The sequence below is a fragment of the Canis lupus genome, chromosome 7 (genome assembly GCF_003254725.2).
Source record: "Canis lupus dingo isolate Sandy chromosome 7, ASM325472v2, whole genome shotgun sequence".
Lineage (NCBI taxonomy): Eukaryota > Metazoa > Chordata > Mammalia > Carnivora > Canidae > Canis > Canis lupus.
This window is the reverse complement of record NC_064249.1, coordinates 8,871,013-8,891,753: the sequence shown is the minus strand read 5'-3', so window position 1 is coordinate 8,891,753 and position 20,741 is coordinate 8,871,013. Positions and strand designations below refer to the sequence as shown.

General features: G+C 41.7%; 1 protein-coding gene across 7 annotated transcripts in view; it reads right to left on the bottom strand.

Moving 5' to 3' along the window:
* HHAT (hedgehog acyltransferase) overlaps positions 1-20,741 on the bottom strand; it is a 340,597-nt gene that overhangs the window by 61,392 nt on the left and 258,464 nt on the right. The gene's annotated exons all lie outside the window — the stretch shown is intronic.

Here is a 20,741-nt window from a genome sequence, read left to right as displayed (position 1 = left end):
GCTGAACCGATAGTACATTATTATTCTATTTAAATAAAGTTCACAGGCAAAATTCATCTATGACATTAGGTATCAGGATGCTGGTTACCCTAGAGGGTGTTGTAAGTAGAAAGGATCACAAAGAGAAACTTCCATAGTGCTGGGTACTTGCAAAACAGATGTGTCTACTTTGTGAAAATTCATCATGCCACATACATAAGATTTGTGCACTTCACATTTAAATAAAAGGTTTTTTTTTAATGTTACATTAACAATGGAAAAACAAGATATACCCCTTTTAGGAAGGCTTCCAGAGCCTTTAAGATAAATGATGAGGTTTTCCTACCCTGCTGGATAGACATCAAGTGCCTCCCCAAACAAACACACTAATCATCCATACCCATGTCACAAACATTTATAAGCTCTTTTCAAGCAATGCTCAGTGGTCCATCATCCATACTGTAAAGAATAACAAAGTGGGATTCCTAAGTTATCAACTCCAGACAGGTTCTTAGCTGAAACTCCTGCATTTTCCTAGCCCTGAAGAAGGAACTGGATGACTCAGCTTCAAGTCTCAGCTCTGTCCTTTCCTGGCTAAGTGGGTTTGCCATCATTTAACCAAGTTCTAGCTCCTTCAGTTATTGCTCAATCTATATTAAGGGACTGTGATGCCAACGACAGTGTTTTTCAAAATGTAAAGAGAGATACATATCGTAAGATGCAATTCAGTATCTCCTCTTCCTGTTCAACTGAAATTTTCGTTTCAGTCTCTCCTCCCATGTTGGGGTACGTCAGGGAGGTCTTAGACATCAAGGTCCCGAATAACAAAGATGGGTGGCATCAGCGAAAGTTCTTGTTTTTAAATACAGCCCCATGAGTGATGAGGGCTTCCACAAAGGCATTTGGATGGGGACAGTGGTGTGTAATTCAGTGCTCTGATGGATTCATTGTCTTCATGAGGCAAACATGCCTCTACACAGCATTTTAAAGTATATGTAGATCTAGAGGCATTTTAAAACTTCTCCACCTCGCGGGAGGCAGTACTCAGTTTTCTGTGTTCCATCTTAATCTCCTAAAGTTCTGCTTTCCCTATCGAATCAAGCAAATTAAAAAGGGTGCAAAAACCTGATATCGAACAATATGCCTCTAAACCCAGATGCTGGTTATGTGGAGATGGTACAGATTGGGTTATCTATATCACTGGACATATGAGAGCTACCTAGAGCTCTTTGGTCCTTGTCTCCCTCAAGAACTTCAAAGCACATTATAGATTCTACCCACTAAACTCAGTGGGAGAGGCTCACACACAGAATAATGTTTGCTCCTTCTTAGCCATGTTGTAACAACTCCAAGCTTGAAGAGACTGGCACTAGGAGGGCACTAGAAGGGAAACTAGAGGTTATCCATATTGTTAAGTAATGCTGGCACTGAAAGAACAATTATGGGAGAGGATCTTGAGGTCATAAAAGGAGCATTTCAATCAGATTCACTTACGATGTTTATTGAAACACAGATTCCTGTGTGCCACCCTAGACCTACTGAATCAGAATCCCTTCAAGGTAGCGGCTCAGGATTTGCATTTTAAGTAAGCTTTTCAAGTGATCCTGATGAGCATCAACTGTGGACATTGTACTAGAGGTGGGGCCAGGGAAGAGCTGACATCATCCTGATTAATGATGACACACAGGGGAGCAATCTCATTAACTAAGCTGTGTTAGACCAGGTCAACCTTGAAATCACTCAACATTGTGTTAATAATGAGAAATGCAGCTACGAGGCATCAAACCCACACCCAGCCACAGACTTTTTCTCTTGCCTCCTGCATCCATATTAACATAGTTAACATATTTAACATTGAGTTGTCATAGCAAATAAACAAAATCAGAAAATTTCCTACACACCATTCTGAGGACTTATCAGAAGTGAGGTGTGACCCAGGCGTTCCTGCTATTTCAGTATGCCTCTGGTTACATAACAAACTTCCCACTTTTGTGCATCAAGCCATTTCCTGGATGGATTGATAAAGAGCATTTCCTCTAGGGAGCTTGGAAAAGTCACCTTATGCTAGGTAGCTGCAACTCATAAGGGCATTAGAAATGCCAAACTAGCATGAGGATGAAAGGCAAGGAGTAGCATGGTTCCTGATGACCACTGAATGTTTTTTGGATTTATAGAGTGAAATAGGAAAGAGAAAATGAGATGGAATGTTATGGGAGGATGGAAAGAAGAGTAAACTGAGAGAAGGAAGGTCAAGTGGATAAATTAATGGATGGATGAACAGACAGACAGATTGAGGAACAGATAAAATACCTATGCCAGACCAATCACCCTTTAGCCCCAAACTAATTTTAAACAAATTTATTGAGACATAATTAAAATCCTATACATTAGCCCATGTAACGTGTATAATTCAATGGCTTTTATACTCACAGTTGTGCGACCATCACCAGAGTCAATTTTAGAATATTGAATCAGCCCCTCTCCCAAAAAGGAACCCCATGCTCATTAGCCATTATGTTCTAAACTCCCATCCCTTCCAGCCTTAAAGCAGGCTTTTATCTCCATAGATTTGCCATTCTGGACACTTGATAGAAGTGGAATATGGTCCTTTGTGATTGGCTTCTTTCACTTACAATAATGTTTTCAACATTCATTTATGTTGTAGCATGCATCAGTATTTCATTCCTTTTTATTACTGAATAATACTCTGCTATATAAATTTTACCACATCTTATTCACTTATTCATCAATTTATAGACATATGGGCTATTTCCACCTTTTTCACTATTATAAATAATGCTATGAACATTAATGTACAAGTTTTTTTGTGGATATATATTTTATCTTGGGTATATGCCTAGGAGTAGAACTGCTGGGTCACAGGGTAACTGTTTAACTTTTAGAAGAAGTTCCAGATTATATTCCAAAATGTCTATTTTCTATTTTACAGTTCCACTGGTAGTGCATGAGCATTCAAATTTCTCTCACACTTATTTTTCATTTTGGGTTTGTTTGTTCATTTCTTATTACAGCAATCCTAGTGGTTGTGAAGTGGTATCTCTTTTTTTTTTTTTTTTTTTTTTTTTTTTTTTTTTTTTTTTAAAGATTTTTTTTTTTTTAATTTTTATTTATTTATGATAGTTACAGAGAGAGAGACAGAGGCAGAGACACAGGCAGAGGGAGAAGCAGGCTCCATGCACCGGGAGCCCGATGTGGGATTCGATCCCGGGTCTCCAGGATCGCGCCCTGGGCCAAAGGCAGGCGCCAAACCGCTGCGCCACCCAGGGATCCCATGAAGTGGTATCTCATTATAGTTTTGACTCTCATTTTCCTGATGACTAATGATGTTGAATATCTTTTCATGTGCCTATTGGGTTTTTTATATACTTTCCTTGGATAAATGTCTATTCAGGTCCTTTGCCCATTTTAAATTGAGTTATGTGTCATTTTCTTATTGAGTTGTAATAATTCTTCATGTATTCCAGATACAAATGATCAGACATATGGTTTGTAAAATTTTCTCACATTCTAGTTGCATTTTCACTTTCTTGATGATGCTCTTTGAATCACACGCAAAAAATTTTGATGATGTCCAACTGATCTACTATTTTTTCTTCTGTTACTTGTGTGTTTTTTAAATTTATTTATTTATTCATGAGACAGAGAGAGAGAGAGAGAGAGAGGCAGAGACACAGGCAGAGGGAGAAGCAGGCTCCATGCAGGGAGCCCAACATGGGACTTGATCCTGGATCTCCAGGATCAGGTGGGCTGAAGGCGGCGCTAAACCACTAAGCCACCTGGGCTGCCCTGTTACTTGTGTTTTTGATGCTATGTATAAGAAGCCACTGGCTAACCAAGGTCACAAAGATTTTCCCCAAAAAGAATACTGTAGCTTTAGTTCTTACACTTAGGTCTTGATGTATTTCTAGTTAATTTTGGAAAATTGTTTTCTAAACAATTGTGAGGTAGAGACCCAACTTGATTCTTTTGCGAGTTGAATATCCACCAAACTATTTTTGACAGAAGAAAAAGGTGCCACATGGGTGGAATAGTGTTAATGATATTACCAATAATAAGGTACCATTAATACGAGATGTGCAACGTTTTATATTCATTATCTTATCTCCAGTCACCTATGAGGTACATATTTTTCTCAATTTACAGGTGAGAAACTGTGTTTAGACAGGGTAGGCATCTTATCCAAGGTCTCAAAGCTAGTAAATGACTCAATTGTGTTTGACTTCGGAGTCCCTTACCACCATTCTACACTTCCACTGAAACACAACCTTCAGAAATTAGGGGATTCCTCAAACATAACTACATTATTTTAGTAATCCAACATGAATTCATTTATCAAGAATTTACACGATGCCTTCTGTTTATATTTGAAGCATATTATCATTTCTTGGATGTTTCAAATGGTATGCTTGACTCAAAGGAAAAACCAGTATTTCTACCAAATCTAAGGAAGACTTCTGTTTCTGGCAATGGCAGATAAATTATTTGGATCAATTCTCCCTGGAATTGGAAAGAAAAAAATTCTCACCAGAAGAAAAAAACCTAAAATTGCTAGATAAATATTTTAATTTTTCTTCAAAAGGCTGGCAATGATCTACACAACAGTAAGGAATTTCCTGGCCAAAATCTAAGAGAAAATGAGAACCAGGGGAGACAAGGGAAGTTCTTAAAAATGTTTTTGTCATGAGGACATTTGTCTTTCCAGACTGGGCTACAATATTTGGGGTAAGATAACAGAAAAATAAATTCCAGGACCTGCTAAAAGTAGTGAGTCTAATAGGCAAACCACAAAAGCACATTAAGTTGGGACCTAAAAAGGAATCAAATTACCTACAGGTTAGTGGTGAACCAGATGTAAACATAGCTTTCTTCTTCTTCCAAAAAAGAGGAAGAAAGAAGTGAATCCCTCCCTAAGAGGATATAACCACAAAGCAGTCCTATCTGGTATCTATTAGATACAAGCACAAATTTTGCCTGGAGGAAGGTACCTTCATAGTAGGCCTTGAACCCACATAGAATTACAGAGGACAATGAGCAGCACACAGTCAAAGATAACCAAGTATATAAGGAAAGAGGTCCTATGGGTAAGACCCAGCATGAAAAGAAGATAATAGATGTAAATACAGATTTAATATATCAAGCACAGATTATAAAGCAACTGTACTTACTATATTTAATTACTAAAGACAAATCTGAAAATATCTGCAAAGAACAAGAAACTACAACACATGTCCCATGACCCTTCCAGAATGAATTTGGCCTTGGAAAAAGTATTAATCCAGGCAGCCTATTGAGCAAGCTGCTTATCTCCATAAAGACTACCTCTTTGCCTTGGCATTTTCCCCAGCACAGCTGTATATTCCCTCAAACTCTAGAGACAGAAGTAAGGAAGCAGAGAAGTCTGTAGTGGCCATTTTTTCTTTAAAATTCAGAAATTAATTGATGTGATCTACAAAAACAGCAGATAAACCTCAAGTATTTTTGTTCATCTCAGGTACTAAAACCATTAAACTACACAAATTATGAAGACTTAAGTAACTTCCCTAAAATCTTCCCTGGGAGAATTCTGAAGACTTTTTCTTCTGTCTTTCCTGTCCTTTCACAGCCAGCATCCCTTGTCATCCCTCACATAGCCTCCTGACTGGCCTCTCTGCTCTAAGTACTGCTCCTCTATAAATCAGCCTCCATATCATCACTGCACAGATCTTTCAAAAATAAGAATCACATTACTCTCTTGCAAAAATCTGTTACCCACCCCTCCTCCAGCCTATTAAAGATATTTGTCACTTTCTCGTGTGACAAATATGACCTTCATACCTTTTTGGAGTCCTCTGGTGCAACCAGCCTATTCACCAACGTCACACCTTGCCTTTTTCCTGCCATGGTCCTGAGATGCTTACAGTTTCTACAGTGTGCAATTTTATGCCTTCATGGCTTTGTGTAGGCTGTATCTATCCCTCAAGTCTGGTACTTACTCATCTTTTAAGCTCACCTCTGATGTCACCTCCTCCACAATGACCTTCTCACCCAGAATATAAAGTTAAGCATTCACCTTTTTGTTCCCAAAGCACTTAGTAAAGTGCTATGTCCCAAAGCACTGTGGCACATTTTGTCATGTTTGATTAGCACCGTATCCTAAGCACTCAGTATAATGACTGGGAGAGCACAGGGAGGCCTTCTCCTTCAAGCAATTTTCTCTGTAAAAAAGATCTTAGCCTCATCCAGACTCACCTGACCACTATACCTTTTTTTTCCTGAATCAGATAGGCTGAGAAGCTTCCCAATTTCTTATTTCCTTACTCTGTACTTTTACTTCTTTTAGTAAAATCTTCACTGATGATAGCAATTTTTCATAGCAGTGCAAAAAGTATGACCCAACCCAGTAAGCCTGTTGGGGCAGCCATGAAGTGAAAAAAGCAATCAAGAAGCAAGCTTCAAATATGAGAAAAGTGATAGGTAACTGTGGACATGAATAGAATGTTAAAACAGGACTGGAAGCAATTTTTTTTTTATGTTAAAAGTTACTTGGTTTCTTCTAGCTTAGTAAAAAATGATGACTTTCCTAGGAAAGGCATGGCTCCCAGACAGGCCTTGTGAACACGGATTGGCTACTTGTCATTTGAAAGTCAGCACACAACAGTGCCCATTATGTTGTCTGATATCTTTTTGATTTTGTGTGACTGGCCACCCTCAGAATGCAAATGATCTGCTCTTGTATATTATAACAAACGTGCTCGAAGACCTTTTCCACTAGGAGACTCAACTTAGAACAAAGACTATGAAAATGGTTCCTTCTACCCAATATGTAAACAGACAATTGAGGAAAGGGCATTCAAGCAAACCCATGTTTCTGTGTCATGAACTGGCTGGCCTGGCCTCCCCGCAGCAGGCCAGATACATCTTTCTAAGGCTCTCCGCAACCGTGTTCTATCCCCTGCCTCAGCCTTCAGTTAGACAACTGTTTTCTTCTCCCTCTAAAAGCCACAGATTTTAGGTAACTCCCTCTGGTACATACTCCTAGTGCCTTAAAGACTTCTAACAGCACAGCAAGACAATCACCTTAAAAACCAAATATCAGATTTCTCTTTTTACTTTAGTGATAGAAGGGAAGTCTGCTCAGTTTTTCACCCCCAAGCTCACATGAAAATACCACCAGAAAAATAAAGAGAAGTCCTGAGACACGCTGCCTAGAGACCTAAATAGGGCTGAAATTAGTAGCTGCCTCCTTCTCTGGGCAAGGGCTGGCAGCAGCTGGAGTGTGACAATACCCAGAGGAGAAGAGAGGGGAGCAAAGGGGCCTCGTGGGCACGCTGCTCAGCCTGCATGGGGGACAAAGGCTTCAAGCCTCGGGTTGGCTGGATGCTGGGCCATTTCCAAGTGGGGGCTGGTCCTGACCTCCCAGGAGGCCTCAGTGTGCCAGTGTGACATGGAGTGACATATAATTCCAGATCAGCTATTTCTGTCTGCTGCTTCCTGCATAATCAATGTCATGGGTTAGAGAAGGATACATGAGGAGGAGATGAATATTAGGCATGGATCTGACTTGAACTTAACTTGAAGAGGGTGTTCTGCCCTTCCAGTTCTGGACTCATGCTCTGAACTGCTCTGTTTCTCTGAGTGGGGAAGAAGTCACTGCCAGCCCATCTCGGTCCCTTATCCCACCACCCGCCACCTTCCTGCATTGCACAACCTGTATGAGTTTCCTCGGGCTGCCATAACAAAGCACCATAAGTGGAATGGCTTAAACAACAGAAATTTATTGTCATAGTTCTGGAGGCCAGAAGTCTGAAGGCAAGGTGTCGGCTGGACCATGCTTCCTCTGAGGTTCTTAGGGGAGGTTCCTTCCTTGCCTCTTGCAGCGTCTGGTGCTTCCAGGCTTCCAAGCCATGCAGCAGCACAGCTGCAACCTCTCTGTCTTCACATGGCCCTCCTTTCCCCTCAGCCTCACATCATCTCCCCTGTCTGTCTCTGTGCCTAAATCTCCCTATTTTATAAGAACACCAGTCATATGGATTAGGGCCCACCCTAATGGTCTCATTTTAATAGGATTCTCTCTGTAAAGACCCTATATCCAAATAAAGTCACATTTTGAGATACTGGGTTTAGTACTTCATATCTTTTTGGGGCACACAATTCAATCCATTGTACGCCCTTTGCCATGTCTTACTGTCTTAGTAGGTTTCCCTTGCAAAGAATACTTCACAGTAGCAGGTAATGTGAACAGATGGCAGCTGGTAGATTGCAAATTAATACAGGGAAAAAAGGCCCGGGTGAGGCTCAAATGCCTGTTGACACCAACCTCTGACCCTTTAACTATTCTGCGTGGTACTAAACAGGTGCTCACAAAACAGGATTCATTTTTGTCTTCTGTCCTTATTTCAAGACAACGAACAGTTTTTTTCTGTGGTTTTCATTCTCATTCACTGAATATTCATTGAAATACTTGACAGCTTTAACTACACTCAGGAGAGATGACCACAGTGCTGGACAGAACTCCTGAGGCAAGGAACGTCCCTCTGGATTCCACTTTCTGATCTTTACTGCAAACAACCAGCCCACGTTGCTGCCTTGTGCTGTTTTCAGCACGGTGCAAGGTAGCACAGGCCTTTGGCTCTTACGACAGCTATCCTGAGGTCAATTTGTCTCTCTGGCCATTCAGATAGTGTGCTCAAACAAAACGATCTTCTCTCCCTGCTCTCCTGGCCTGAACAGGGGTGATAAATTCTAGAAACAGGCTCATGAGCAAGCTAGTACAATGCCTAAGCCTAACGGAGGGAAGATCAACACCTGAGTGCTGATGTGTCAGGTAAGCAAGAGTCCCTCACCAACTGAGCAAGCTCAGAATACAAACAGTTTAGGGGTACAGACCAACTACCAGCCAACCCAGCTACAGCCATGGGCTGGCCTATCAGCCCAAGAACCTGGAAGCCTGTTCCTGTCGCCTTCGTCCGACTCCCTAAGTAGCAGTAATAGAACAATGAGCCAGGCCCCACAGACTGTGTCCCTGACAGTGGCACTCGGAGATAATTCTGTGGTGAAAACAGTGGTTGCCTGTCTTGCTGCAAGCCTCACAGAGCAAAAGGCCAGGGTATAGTATAAAATAAAGAATGTGAGATCTGGAGTCAAAAGGCCTGTGACTCACATGGTCTCTCTGTTTACTGACTAAAAATGAACAGGTTTCCTAGCTTCTCCAAGCCTCAGAGTTCTTAGTAACACTGAGTTAACATATGCCTAAACTGGTGATATAAACACCGATTAACAATAAAGTTAGGACAGTAATTGTGGATGCTACTGGCAGGCACTGAGTGACATTTTACTAAATGAGCACTCAGGAAAATCTGAATGCCAAGCAGCCTACACACTTATGCAAAGCAAAGGAATACTTGCTTATTAGCTTGGCTCTGGCTCGACACCCCATGCAGAACTCCACATGGCTCAGGCTGGACCACAGAGAAGCTCCTTTAAGTCAGATCAGCCTCAATGTCCCGATGCTCCAGATTTTAACAATATGGATACCACACATGTGTGCAAGAGTGATTGCGATTACTTCTCTGCAAGGTAGGGCTGGTCTAGCCTTAGTCCCTCTCCTGACCTTCACCAGCCAAACACCACCAAGATAGGAGTTACTATATGGGGGGGGAGGGGCAGAGAAAGCTTCCTCAGGGGGAAAAAAGGGAGAAATGTCCACAAGAGGAGTAAAGGCCAAGGGGAAAGATGGCAAAATGGGACTAGTATGATTCTTGTTACCTCTCCAGCCTCATGGGATCATCTAAATGGTCACACTTGTGCCAACTCTCTGTCTCCTCTGAGCATGCAACTGAGATAGATTGCAAAAATGCTCACACTCCTGATATTCCTGTATCAACACCTTTGCTATGTGAGTGTACAGTTCCTCCTACCAGGAGATGGAGTCCATTTCTCCTCCAGTAAGTCTGGACTAGCTTTATGACATGCTTTGGCCAAAAGAATGCAGAAGTGATAGTATGCCAGTTCTGAGCCTAAGCCTGAAAGTCCTCGCATACTTTCACTCGGCCCCTTGAACTGTGATGACTGCTGTGTGAACAAGCCTGGACCAGTCACCAGTCTGCTGGAGGATAAGAAGTCAACATGAAGTAGACCTGACTCAGTCAATTCATCCCAGCCAAGGCCGTAGAAATGTGAAAGCCCAGCTAAATCCAACCCTTGGCTGACCCACGGATATATACCTGAGGCTGTCCAAGACCAGCCAGTCCTCAACTGACACAAATTCATGAGCTAAATAATTATTCCTTCTTTTAAATTATTAAGTTTTGTTCTGCAGCAGTGGCTAAATGATACATGCTAACTCCAACAACCATGGTCCAGTCCAGATCAATATTCCTTTCCTTTGGGCGGGAATAAGGACTGTGGAGTGGGAACCAGAACAGTGACATTCTTTCCCCTATGGGGTACTACTCTTCAAACTGAGTTATGCATGCCATAGGGTTATAGCAGGACACTTTCCAAAGTATCAACAACATGGATAAGTTTAGAAGAACTGATTCCCAGAGTCTCAATTCCATGTGTGTGTGTCTACAAAAGCAGAATGTATGTATAGCGTGTGACACAGCAAACCCAACAAAAATGCATACATAGTTTCACCACATGTCATATTCCTGATCATAGGAGCTGCTGTGTCCATCAACAACAGAATGGCTAAATGAATTGTAACATGTTCGCACAACAGAATGAATGCTTTACAGTACTAAGCAGGAAAGCTCTATAACCGCACTCAAAAATATGGATGAATCTCTCAACATGATATGGAGCAAAAGAAGCTAGACACAAAGGAATACATAGCATGTGATTCTATTTATATACATATTTTTAAAAAAAACAAACAAACTCCCTAACAAAAAGCTATGCATTTAGAAGCCAGAATAGAGGTTACTGTTACCTAAGGGCAGGTAGCAATTGGTCGAGTCATAAGAATAGGTACCGGACTGGTTACACATGTGTGTTCACTTAGAGAAAATTCTTATGATATGTGCTTGTTTCTGGGCTTTGTTATATTTGTTATATCTGAGATATTTGTTATACAAACATTCTTAATAAAAATCTTGAAAACAAGGACAAAATAAAGGGATGTTTACATAATTCCTTTACTCAAATAACCACAAATTCCTACATTATCCATCTCAAGAGAATACATTTCTAACAAAATTTTACACTTTATGTTTAATAATTACTTATCATTGGTATCATCTTTGTACTACTTTGAGTTATGCACTAATAATGGTTGTGATGATGACTCAACCTAGGAGAAATGTTTACGTTTTCAGCCTGATGTAATCGCAAACAAACAACACGACAATGCTGCGGAGAAGCAGGATAGCTGACAAAGGAAGTAACTTTTAAACATGACAAAATTCTGTGGGAGAAATGAAATACAAGTAGATCAAGGAAATATCACTGTGAAAGAAGATCTTGCCCATATGCATTTTCAAAAGGATGATGGTGGGTAGCAAATCACTGAATCATTTATAATCGATACTATTTAAAGGTACCAGTTTTATTTTTAAATATCAATATTCATATATTATGGCAAAAATGAGATCTTTTATATTTATTTAAATTTACAATAGAAGAATTTAGATGCCCACTTTAAAAAGTATAACAGGGTATACAATTTTTCAAACTTTATTAGGGAGAACAGAAGCCAAAAATGGTTATATGAAAAAAATGATTCAGTATAAAAGAATCTGTCCAAGTACCCTCCCTTAAAAGCCTGTCAGAGTGGTATGTTCTACCTATAGTTTTTAGGCTAATCTACATTAATCAGGCTGCTTTTGGTTACAAGTGACAGAAACCCAGCCAAACTGGATTGTCAGTCAGTGAAGGGTCTAAGATGCAAACAACAAATTAGCTTATCGCAATATCGTGGATGTGGGCAGAAGACATGAGACTCTCGGGTCAGAGACAAAGGACTTTATTACACCAAAAACAGTAGCCAGAGCATTTGTGCCATTTCCCTGAGCCCCTTGGCCCAAAATGCAATGCAAAGAGGGCCAGGTGATGCCTAAACAGGCAGTGAGTTATGATGAGTAAACCCAGGCTTAGGAAACCCAAATATTTTATAATAAGCAGTAAGCATGCCTGACTTTTGTCCCAGAGCAGGATATTATCTTTATTATACTGAATTGTTATATTACCTTTATTATACTGAATAAACAAATTCCCTTTAGAGATACGATCTCCATCTTCTAGAGGTATTTGTTATACAAACATTCTTACAAATATGGTCTGAAAGAGAATCAAAAGATACACACAAACACAAGAGAACCCTGGAGAACTGTCAACTGTCTCCCATCATGAGCTGAAATAAATAAATAAATACAAACATACATACATTCCTATAACTGGAAAGTACACAGATATGTTAGCTTCAAGAACTCCTGGATCTAGGGGCTTAAAAATATGTGGCAATGGGTTGTCTCAAAAATATGGCATCCAACATGCAGCTCTGCCTTCCTCGGAGTTGGCTTTCCTTGCCACTAGGCTCTCACCAGTGGTGGCGAGAGGGCTGCCAGCAGCTCCAGCCCAGTGTGCTGACACCTCTACAACAGCAAAGGAAAGAATGTTTTTCCTGATAGTTCCACCAGATAATCTGGAATTTCTCTGCATGAGGAGATGGGCCATACTGACCAGTCAGCCCTGGTCACATGCTGAACCCTAGATGTCAGGTGTACGGTGTGTCCCATTCTGTCTCAGAATGGCACAGGCTGAGAGTGGGGTGGGAGAGCTTTGATCCCAGAGTGGGGAACTGAGCTGAGTAGGCAAAGCTGCAGCTTTCCCCTCTATTACTAACTCTCAAGATAACAAAGCTCACAGGTATACTTCTGCGAGATTCAAGTACCATTTCTTTTTTATGGGCTGATTCTCATTTTAGTGAAGCTAGTAGCATATCCAATTTGCTATTTTATAATCAAAGCTCTTTAGGAAGAATCTATCACAGAGGTGCCAAAGAAAGGGTGTTCTGTTTGATAGCTGTTGTTACCTTATTGTGCTATTCCAGGCTAAATGATGGCTCCTCCAAAGACGACCACATCCTCATCTCTGAAACCCATGAGGGTTACCTTACCTGGCAAAAGGGACTTTGCAGACCTGACCAAGTTAAGGATCTTGATATGGGAAGATTATCCTGGATTATCCAGGTGGGCCTGATGTAACCATAAGTTCCTTAGGAGAGAGACACAAGGAAATCAGACAGAAGGTATGGTAATGACAGAAGTAGAGGGACATAGAGAGAGATTTGAAGAAGAGGAGGGTCAGCCATGAGCCAAGGGATGCAGGTGGCCTCTGGATGCTGGAAAAGACAAAGAAGCAGATTCTACCCTAGAACCTCCAGAAGAAACCAGTCTTGCCAACACTTTGCCTTTGGTCCAGCAAGACTGATTTCAGACTTCTGGCCTCCAGAACAGTAAGAGATAAATATGTATTGCTTTAAGCCATCGAATGACTTGTTACAGCAACCAGAGGAAACAAATGCAGGTGGTGGCATAGGGCAGGTGGTCGGTGCCCAGTGCGATGGTAAACGGAAACAAACCCAACAATGGGTCCTGCTGCACAAATGAATTTGTCCCGAAGCTGAGACACCTGATGATAGTTCTTGCTGAATTTCCTTCTGTTACAAAATGTTACTGAATTGCATATTATATAACTTTAATTTTTAATACTTTTAACAAATGCTCAGTAGTGACTGGTGGAGACTGTATGGTGAAAAGGGTGTGGCTTGGCTCTTGGCTACTGGCACATGTGATAAAAACTAAAATAGCTACCATTTTAGCCCTTCTCCTTGCAGGAAGTACTACCTTCCAGAAGCAGTGGGTAAAGATCAGAGGCACTCCCCTTTCATCCTCATCTGGCATGTGCTCGCACAGCTGGTGCTGAACTCTCCCTGCACCCATAGCAGAAGGTATAATAGTGACTGCTGTAAGCAGTCATATAAACTAATAATAACATAAATTCTAGGATGTGTGCTTCATTTCAGAAACCACACATGCACTAAAATCCCAAGTGATTTTCTGGTGTGAGTCTTAGAGTACAGGTCTGGGAATCCTCTTGCAATTATTCTTGTATAAAGTGAATATACATCATGTGGTGAGCAGCTAGATAGAAAACAAAGGGGACTTAAATTTTTAAAGTTATTTTAGTTTTTCTTTTTTTTAAGATTTTATTTACTCACCATTCATTCATGAGGGACAGAGAGAGAGAGAGAGAGAGAGAGAGGCAGAAACACAGGCAGAGGGAGAAGCAGGCTCCATGGAGGGAGCCCGATGTGGGACTCAATCCCAGGACTCCAGGATCACATCCTAGGCTGAAGGCAGGCGCTAAACTGCTGAGCCACCCAGGGATCCCCTGATTTTTCTATTAACATATTTGTAATATACTTTCCCCCCCTTTCTCCCCAGTTTTAATGCGATATGACTGGCATATAACATAGTATTATTTTCAGGTGTATAACATAAGGACTTCATTGTAAAATACTCTTGACTATTACCCTGTACATCTATGGTTGGGGGCAGTGAGAAGTAAAGACTTCAAAAATTACATGCTAATAGTAAAAATCAAAATTGTTTTTATTTGATTAACTGAATCTAAGTTCTACTAGTATTTATGTGATATTCTACTTAAAGACCAATTTAAAATATTCCATAAAACTCTTTTTCCAATTAATTCACAGAAACTCCTAGTTAACAGGAAAAAGTTTCTCACAACCTCACAAAAAGTAGTATTTAAATGTACTATGATTCAAATTCCTTTCTAGATATTTTAGAAATTCTTTCAGCTTTAACATAACCCCAGGCACACTGCTGGATAAGAACTCCTACTCATTATTGTCTCGTGTCCTAGTGACTTGGCCTGAAGTACTTTTTAAAAAACCCATGCCATCTGAGTGAGCATGTGGCATAGAGTAAAGAAGAGCAGAGATCGATAGACGTTGACCTCTGAAGTTCTAAAATTCAGATTCCAAGAATGGCCATAAATGGACCAATAGGTAACTATGGATCAACCATAGAACCTAAATCTACAAATCAACTTTACCACTAGAGTATGATGGGTGGGAAGCTCCTGCTCCTCGAACTCTTCTAGAACTTGCAAAGGATCCAGTGAGGCAGAAGCAGAACCATAGGAGTAACAGAAACTCCCTTTGAAGAAAAAGACTAGTGAAGAGAGTGAGACAAAGTAATCACAAAGGAAGGCCCCTGAGACACTGACAACTGCCCTCTGTCTTCTCTCATCAAAAATGAAATTTTAGTCCCAAGAACTTAACAAGATGTGAGGGGGATGAGCTTCTATTTAACCACAGCCTTCCTGAATTTCCAGTGTGAAACCCAGCTCAGCTTTAAATAAAATGCCTGTCCAGAACCATTTGAGTCAGGAGACAAATAAACTGCCTGGACAAGCCAGTAATCACGAAGAAAATATATTTTCTTCTCTTTCAGCTAGAAATAGTAAGCAAATATAGGGAGTGTAAAGGTTCTGACCTGCATTTAAAAATTACTAGTTCCGCTCTCATTGCAATCTGGAGGGAAAAGAACCAAATTCTCTTTGCCTTAGCACAGGGCCACCCCCGAAGCTAAGTGCTGAGATGGGGATCAGGCAAAAAGAGGAGGGAAACAGGTGTGTGTGTGTGTGTGTGTGTGTGTGTGTGTGTGTGTGTAGAGAAGTCAGGCAGAGGCAGAGGATGGTCTGGTGGATGCCATGTCTCTACCAAACTCCTGGCATTGCAAAGCCCCAGATATAAGATCAAGGGTCCTACTCCTTGGGAAATGATTAAGTCCTTTTATTTTTTATAGAGCCCCTGCCTACTAACAAAAGTGGATGGTTTTTCCAGAAAGAACACCATCCTGCACCAAGCAACACTAACAAAGTCCTCGGCCTCGTCAAGGCCAGATCCCAATGTCTATGGATCCCTGTTGAATACCTTTTCTCCCCAGCTGTCACAGGACTGCAGGGCACTGCAGACACTGAGACACAGATGGTTTATGGAGCCTGGTCTTGTAGACTTGGAGTTATAACTCACTGATATTTCTGAGTTACAGAACAGTCATCATCTGCTTGTTCAAGAAATGAACTTATACTTCAATGTCAAGGATTTAAGGCAGACATGAGAAAGCTCCTTCCATCAACAAATGCTTTTGAAAGCCAAAGAGTTATGTATGAAGCAGCCTGAGTTTGCCTCTGCAAAGCATGACACCGTAGGGTCCCTCTGAGAGCAGGCCAGGGACTGAATCCCAGGACCACATCCTTCTCAGATCCCTGGATTCAGCTAAGCTCCTTAAATATCTGAGGCACAAAGGCCCAAACATTCACATTCCTCAAGCTGCTGGAGGTAAATTTCAATAGCCCAAGTCTGGAGACTTTTTTTCCCCCTTTTTTTTGTATATTTTTTAAATTGGAGTTCGATTTGCCAACATACAGAAAGTATATCAACACCCAGTGCTCATCCCATCAAGTGCCCCCCTCGGTGCCCGTCACCCAGTCACCCCATCCCGCCCACCTCCCCTTCCACCACCCCTTGTTTGTTCCCCAAAGTTAGGAGTCTCTCATGTTCTGTCTCCCTCTGATATTTCCCACTCATTTTCTCTCCTTTTGAAAAGGCAAAGATATAGATTCTTATTTTTGACAATTGATTGAACATTACTTCTCCAATCTCTATGGCGCAGAAAACACTTTCTAAAAATGGTTTGTATGTGACGCATACCAGAGCCCTCGGAGGGCCACTTAGCATTCCCACCCTGGGCTGCCATGGTCCGCTTTTCTGGGCAGTGGGGTAGTGTGCACAGCAGAAAGGGAAGGGTCTGGTTCTACAGCCTGGTATCACCAACCCCATAGAGACCGGTCTAGAGATTTTTATGTACGCTACTAAAATAAGCTTTGTAGCTTAAAGCAAACAAATCCGTGCGGAAATGGGAGAGATAGTGACATTAAGACAACTCCTCCAAGCTCATCATGAGATACTTCTAGGGATATCAATGATGCAGCGAGGAGGCTCCCTGAGAACTAGTGAGGCTGTATCCTCTCAGCCCCTCAACCTTGGGGGGATTGGCAATCTCCTCTGTGATCCCTATCCTCAGACACCTGGCTGCCCCCTCTCTGCTCTTCCAGGACTCACTGAGGCAAGATCTGGTAGGGGGACCTGCTACAGCTCCTGTCATTGCAGCAGGACCCAGCCCATCAAGGATCAAGGTGCACAGGGGCCAGGCTGGTTCCCCCCAGGGAAGGGCCACCTTCCCATTAAACTGGGGAATCTAAGTACTGAGCTTGAACTCTCCAACCCGTCACTGACTCACTTGCTGCACGCTCTTCAGTGAGCAGAGATGGGTCTTGGAATGGCAGGTTCCATGAGACTGAAGGAAGAGGCCAGAGATAACCAGGGTGTTACAGTCTTGGTTCATCTGCCAGCAGCTACATGTACAAGTCAGCAATCCCAAATCTGAAACCACTGGGGCCAGAGGAGTTTCAGAACTCCGATTTTTTTTTTTTAATTTTAGAAAGCTAATATAACACCCCCAGCAGAGTATGAGGAAGCATCCTATAAACTCATTAGTATTTTTTTGTACCCAATCATGAATATTCATACTAATCTTCTATCAAGTCAATCAAATTAGTTATGAAGAGAAATCCAGAGTTTTCAAGGATGGGGGATTTGGCACCATCTGGTTTATTTTCCTCCAGGAGATACGGAGATTCACTCAGAGACAAAGACCCACAGTGGGGAAGAGACAAACGAGGCAACTGCCAAATCCCCACTAGACACTCCCTGACTCAGGAGGCCCATGGGACAGATCGACAGAGATGGGACCAGGCTGATTTAAAGAACCTCCGACACAGTAAATGCCTCGTAAGCTGAGCTTCCCTGGCCTCAGAACCCAGAGAAGGCTGCTTCCATAGAGCCTTCCCTATTTGGAGACTTGGTCTCTGGGACTCGGGCACCTGGCTCCAAAGACACAACATATATCTAGTCATAGGCCATAGCAGGACCCGCGTGGCAGAAACAGACTGGTTTTCTCAGAGCCCCGACCCCTGCGTGCCAGATGTTAACTCCACAGGGTGCCGGGCAAACCATGCTTTGATCTTTATGCCTCTGAGAAACAGAATGAACATAGCTGCTATCTTTCCTCTGCCCACCACCCCCCCACCTAGGTTTTTTTCCCAAGGAAGAAGTGGAGGGTTTTTATTTTTTCCCCCTCTGACCCTTTAAATGCATGCCGAGGTGACCCCCCCAACCCTGTTCTCTTCTCACCCGGTGCCTATTCCCTGGCTAACTGTAGCCACTCCTGTGACATCACCTGCCTGAATGCCCTTGACTCCCATAGCTCTTAGTTCCATCTTCCCCAACTCAACTCATATTTAAAAAAAAAAAAATCATATAATTGAAGTACAGTTGACATACAATGTTATATTAGTTTCAGATGCACAACATAGTCGTCCAACAATTCTATACATTATGCCATGCCCACCACAATAAGTACTGTTACCATCCATCACCATATAACATTATCATCATATATATTAACTATATTCCCTGCACTGTACTTTTCATCTCTGTGATTTCCTTATTTTATAACTGAAGGTTTGTACCTCTTAATTCCCAACACCTTTTTTGCCCCTATCTCCTGTGACACCCACCAGTTTGTTCTCTGTATTTACAAGTCTGTTTGGTGTTTGTATATTTGTTTTTTTTCAGATTCTATACATAAGTGAAATCATATGGCATTTGCCTTTCTTTGACTTATTTCACTTCTCCAGGTCCATTTATTTTACAAATAGCAAGATGACTTTTTATGGCCACATAACATTCCATTGTGTATATGCCACATCTTCTTTATTCATTCATCTATTGACGGACACTTAGGTTGCTTCCATATCTTGGTGACTGTAAATAATGCCACAATAAATATAGGGGTGCACATATCTTTCTGAGTTAGTGTTTTCATTTTCTTTAAATTTCCAGTAGTGGAATTTCTGGATCATATGGTATCTCTATTTTAATTTGTTGATGAAACTCTGTATTGTTTTTCATAGTCTGACCCACATTTTTAACTGATTTTTGGGCCCTCTCCTACTGTGCCATAACCTACTAATACCTGTGTACTTTGCCACATCTTCCTACCTTGCACAAGGGTTGGTCACTGATTTGTTCTGGCCAATGGAATGTGAGAAGAAATACTACGCATCACTACTGGCCCAAGTATTTAGTACTTGTGCACCATCCTCATGTTCTCTTCTCTTCCATGATTGCCAGGATAAGACAGCAGAGAATCAAAATAGGAACATTCTAGGTCCTGGCATCACTGCCTAGAAAAAGCCACTGGACCCACATTAAACTGTGAGTACTATGGGGAAAGATTACTAAGACTTTAGTGTTATCTGACATCGCAGCTAGTGTTAAATACATCCCTAAATCCATACCTTCTCCACCTGGCAAGTTCCTACTTACTGCTTGAAACTCCAATTCAAATGCTATCTCTTTTGTGAAATCTAACTTTCAGGAAAAGGTAAGCCACTCCATCCTGTGACCGCTAGAAATTCACTCATGCATCTGGCACCATGGTTGCCTCAGTCTGTGGACACATTTCTGTTTGCAAGTTTGGCTCCTACATTTGAGTGGGCTTCTTTTTTTAATCCTATATTCTCGGTGACTCGGAAGTAGCAAACACCTGATGTTTGATTTCCTGAAGCAAAGATGGGAGCCTTCTTGCTCATGTGACCAGCAAACCCCAAGTCAGCATTTCCCCCGAGTCACAGTGTTCTGGGCATCATGCTACATACTGTGGTTGGAGCAAGAAAAGTAGGACACTATCGCCTACCACAGGGAGTGTTTTTATCTTTAGATCCTCTGCACCCCATTAGCTTCCATCTTTATTAAAGGACAGCCTCCACTTAAAAATGACATTGTCTTTTCAGAAACCATCAGCTAAGACATTTCTCAGAAAGCAAGATCAAAGAGGGGTTTTGTAATGATGAGGGAAAAGCAGAGCAGGGCTCTCTCGTGACCCCTTTGAGCCTGGCTCCCCAAAACTGCCATCCTATAGACCTGTGACCTGGCATTCTGGGATCACGCAGCTGTACCAACGTTATTTCTGGTATGAAAATAGCTGCAGTGAAAGCATTGCCAGCTCCTCAGGGACCCAGATGTAGAGATGATGGCCTGGGCGTGCAGTCATGTCACAACTGCTTGGTAAGCAGCTCCCACTCTCCCAGTTCTCTTAAAGCTACGATAGAACTCTTAGTTCCAGCCCGTGGGAAATGGGGACCATAAACAAATGTTGACTGATTATAAATGTAATGTTTTCACAGTAATTCCCACAGACTAGCATTTTACCTGCTGCAGGTGTGGCTTTGCTGTGGACACCGGGACATGACACATAATGCACGTTAAACATAAGGCTAGCCACTAGTGTCGGCATCCCGGCATTCAGACAGAAACATCCACAACAAAGAGCTGTGGCAAAGCCAGGTGCCATGCCCACAGCTGTGGGGGAGCATAGTGGGGCTTCTAGGACCTTCCCTAGCAAGATGCTCAGAGTGGTAAATGAAACAACGTCCGACTTTGCAGTATACTAAAGGCTGGGATGATTAGGAAGGAAGATCAGGAAAAATTTTAAAAATTAGAGCAGTAACAATAGAAGGTAAAGGTTGAGTTTAGAAGAGTTAGGATAGTACCTTTGAATGTTAAGTGCCACGTGTGCTAGATAAGAGGTATATCAAAGTAGGGG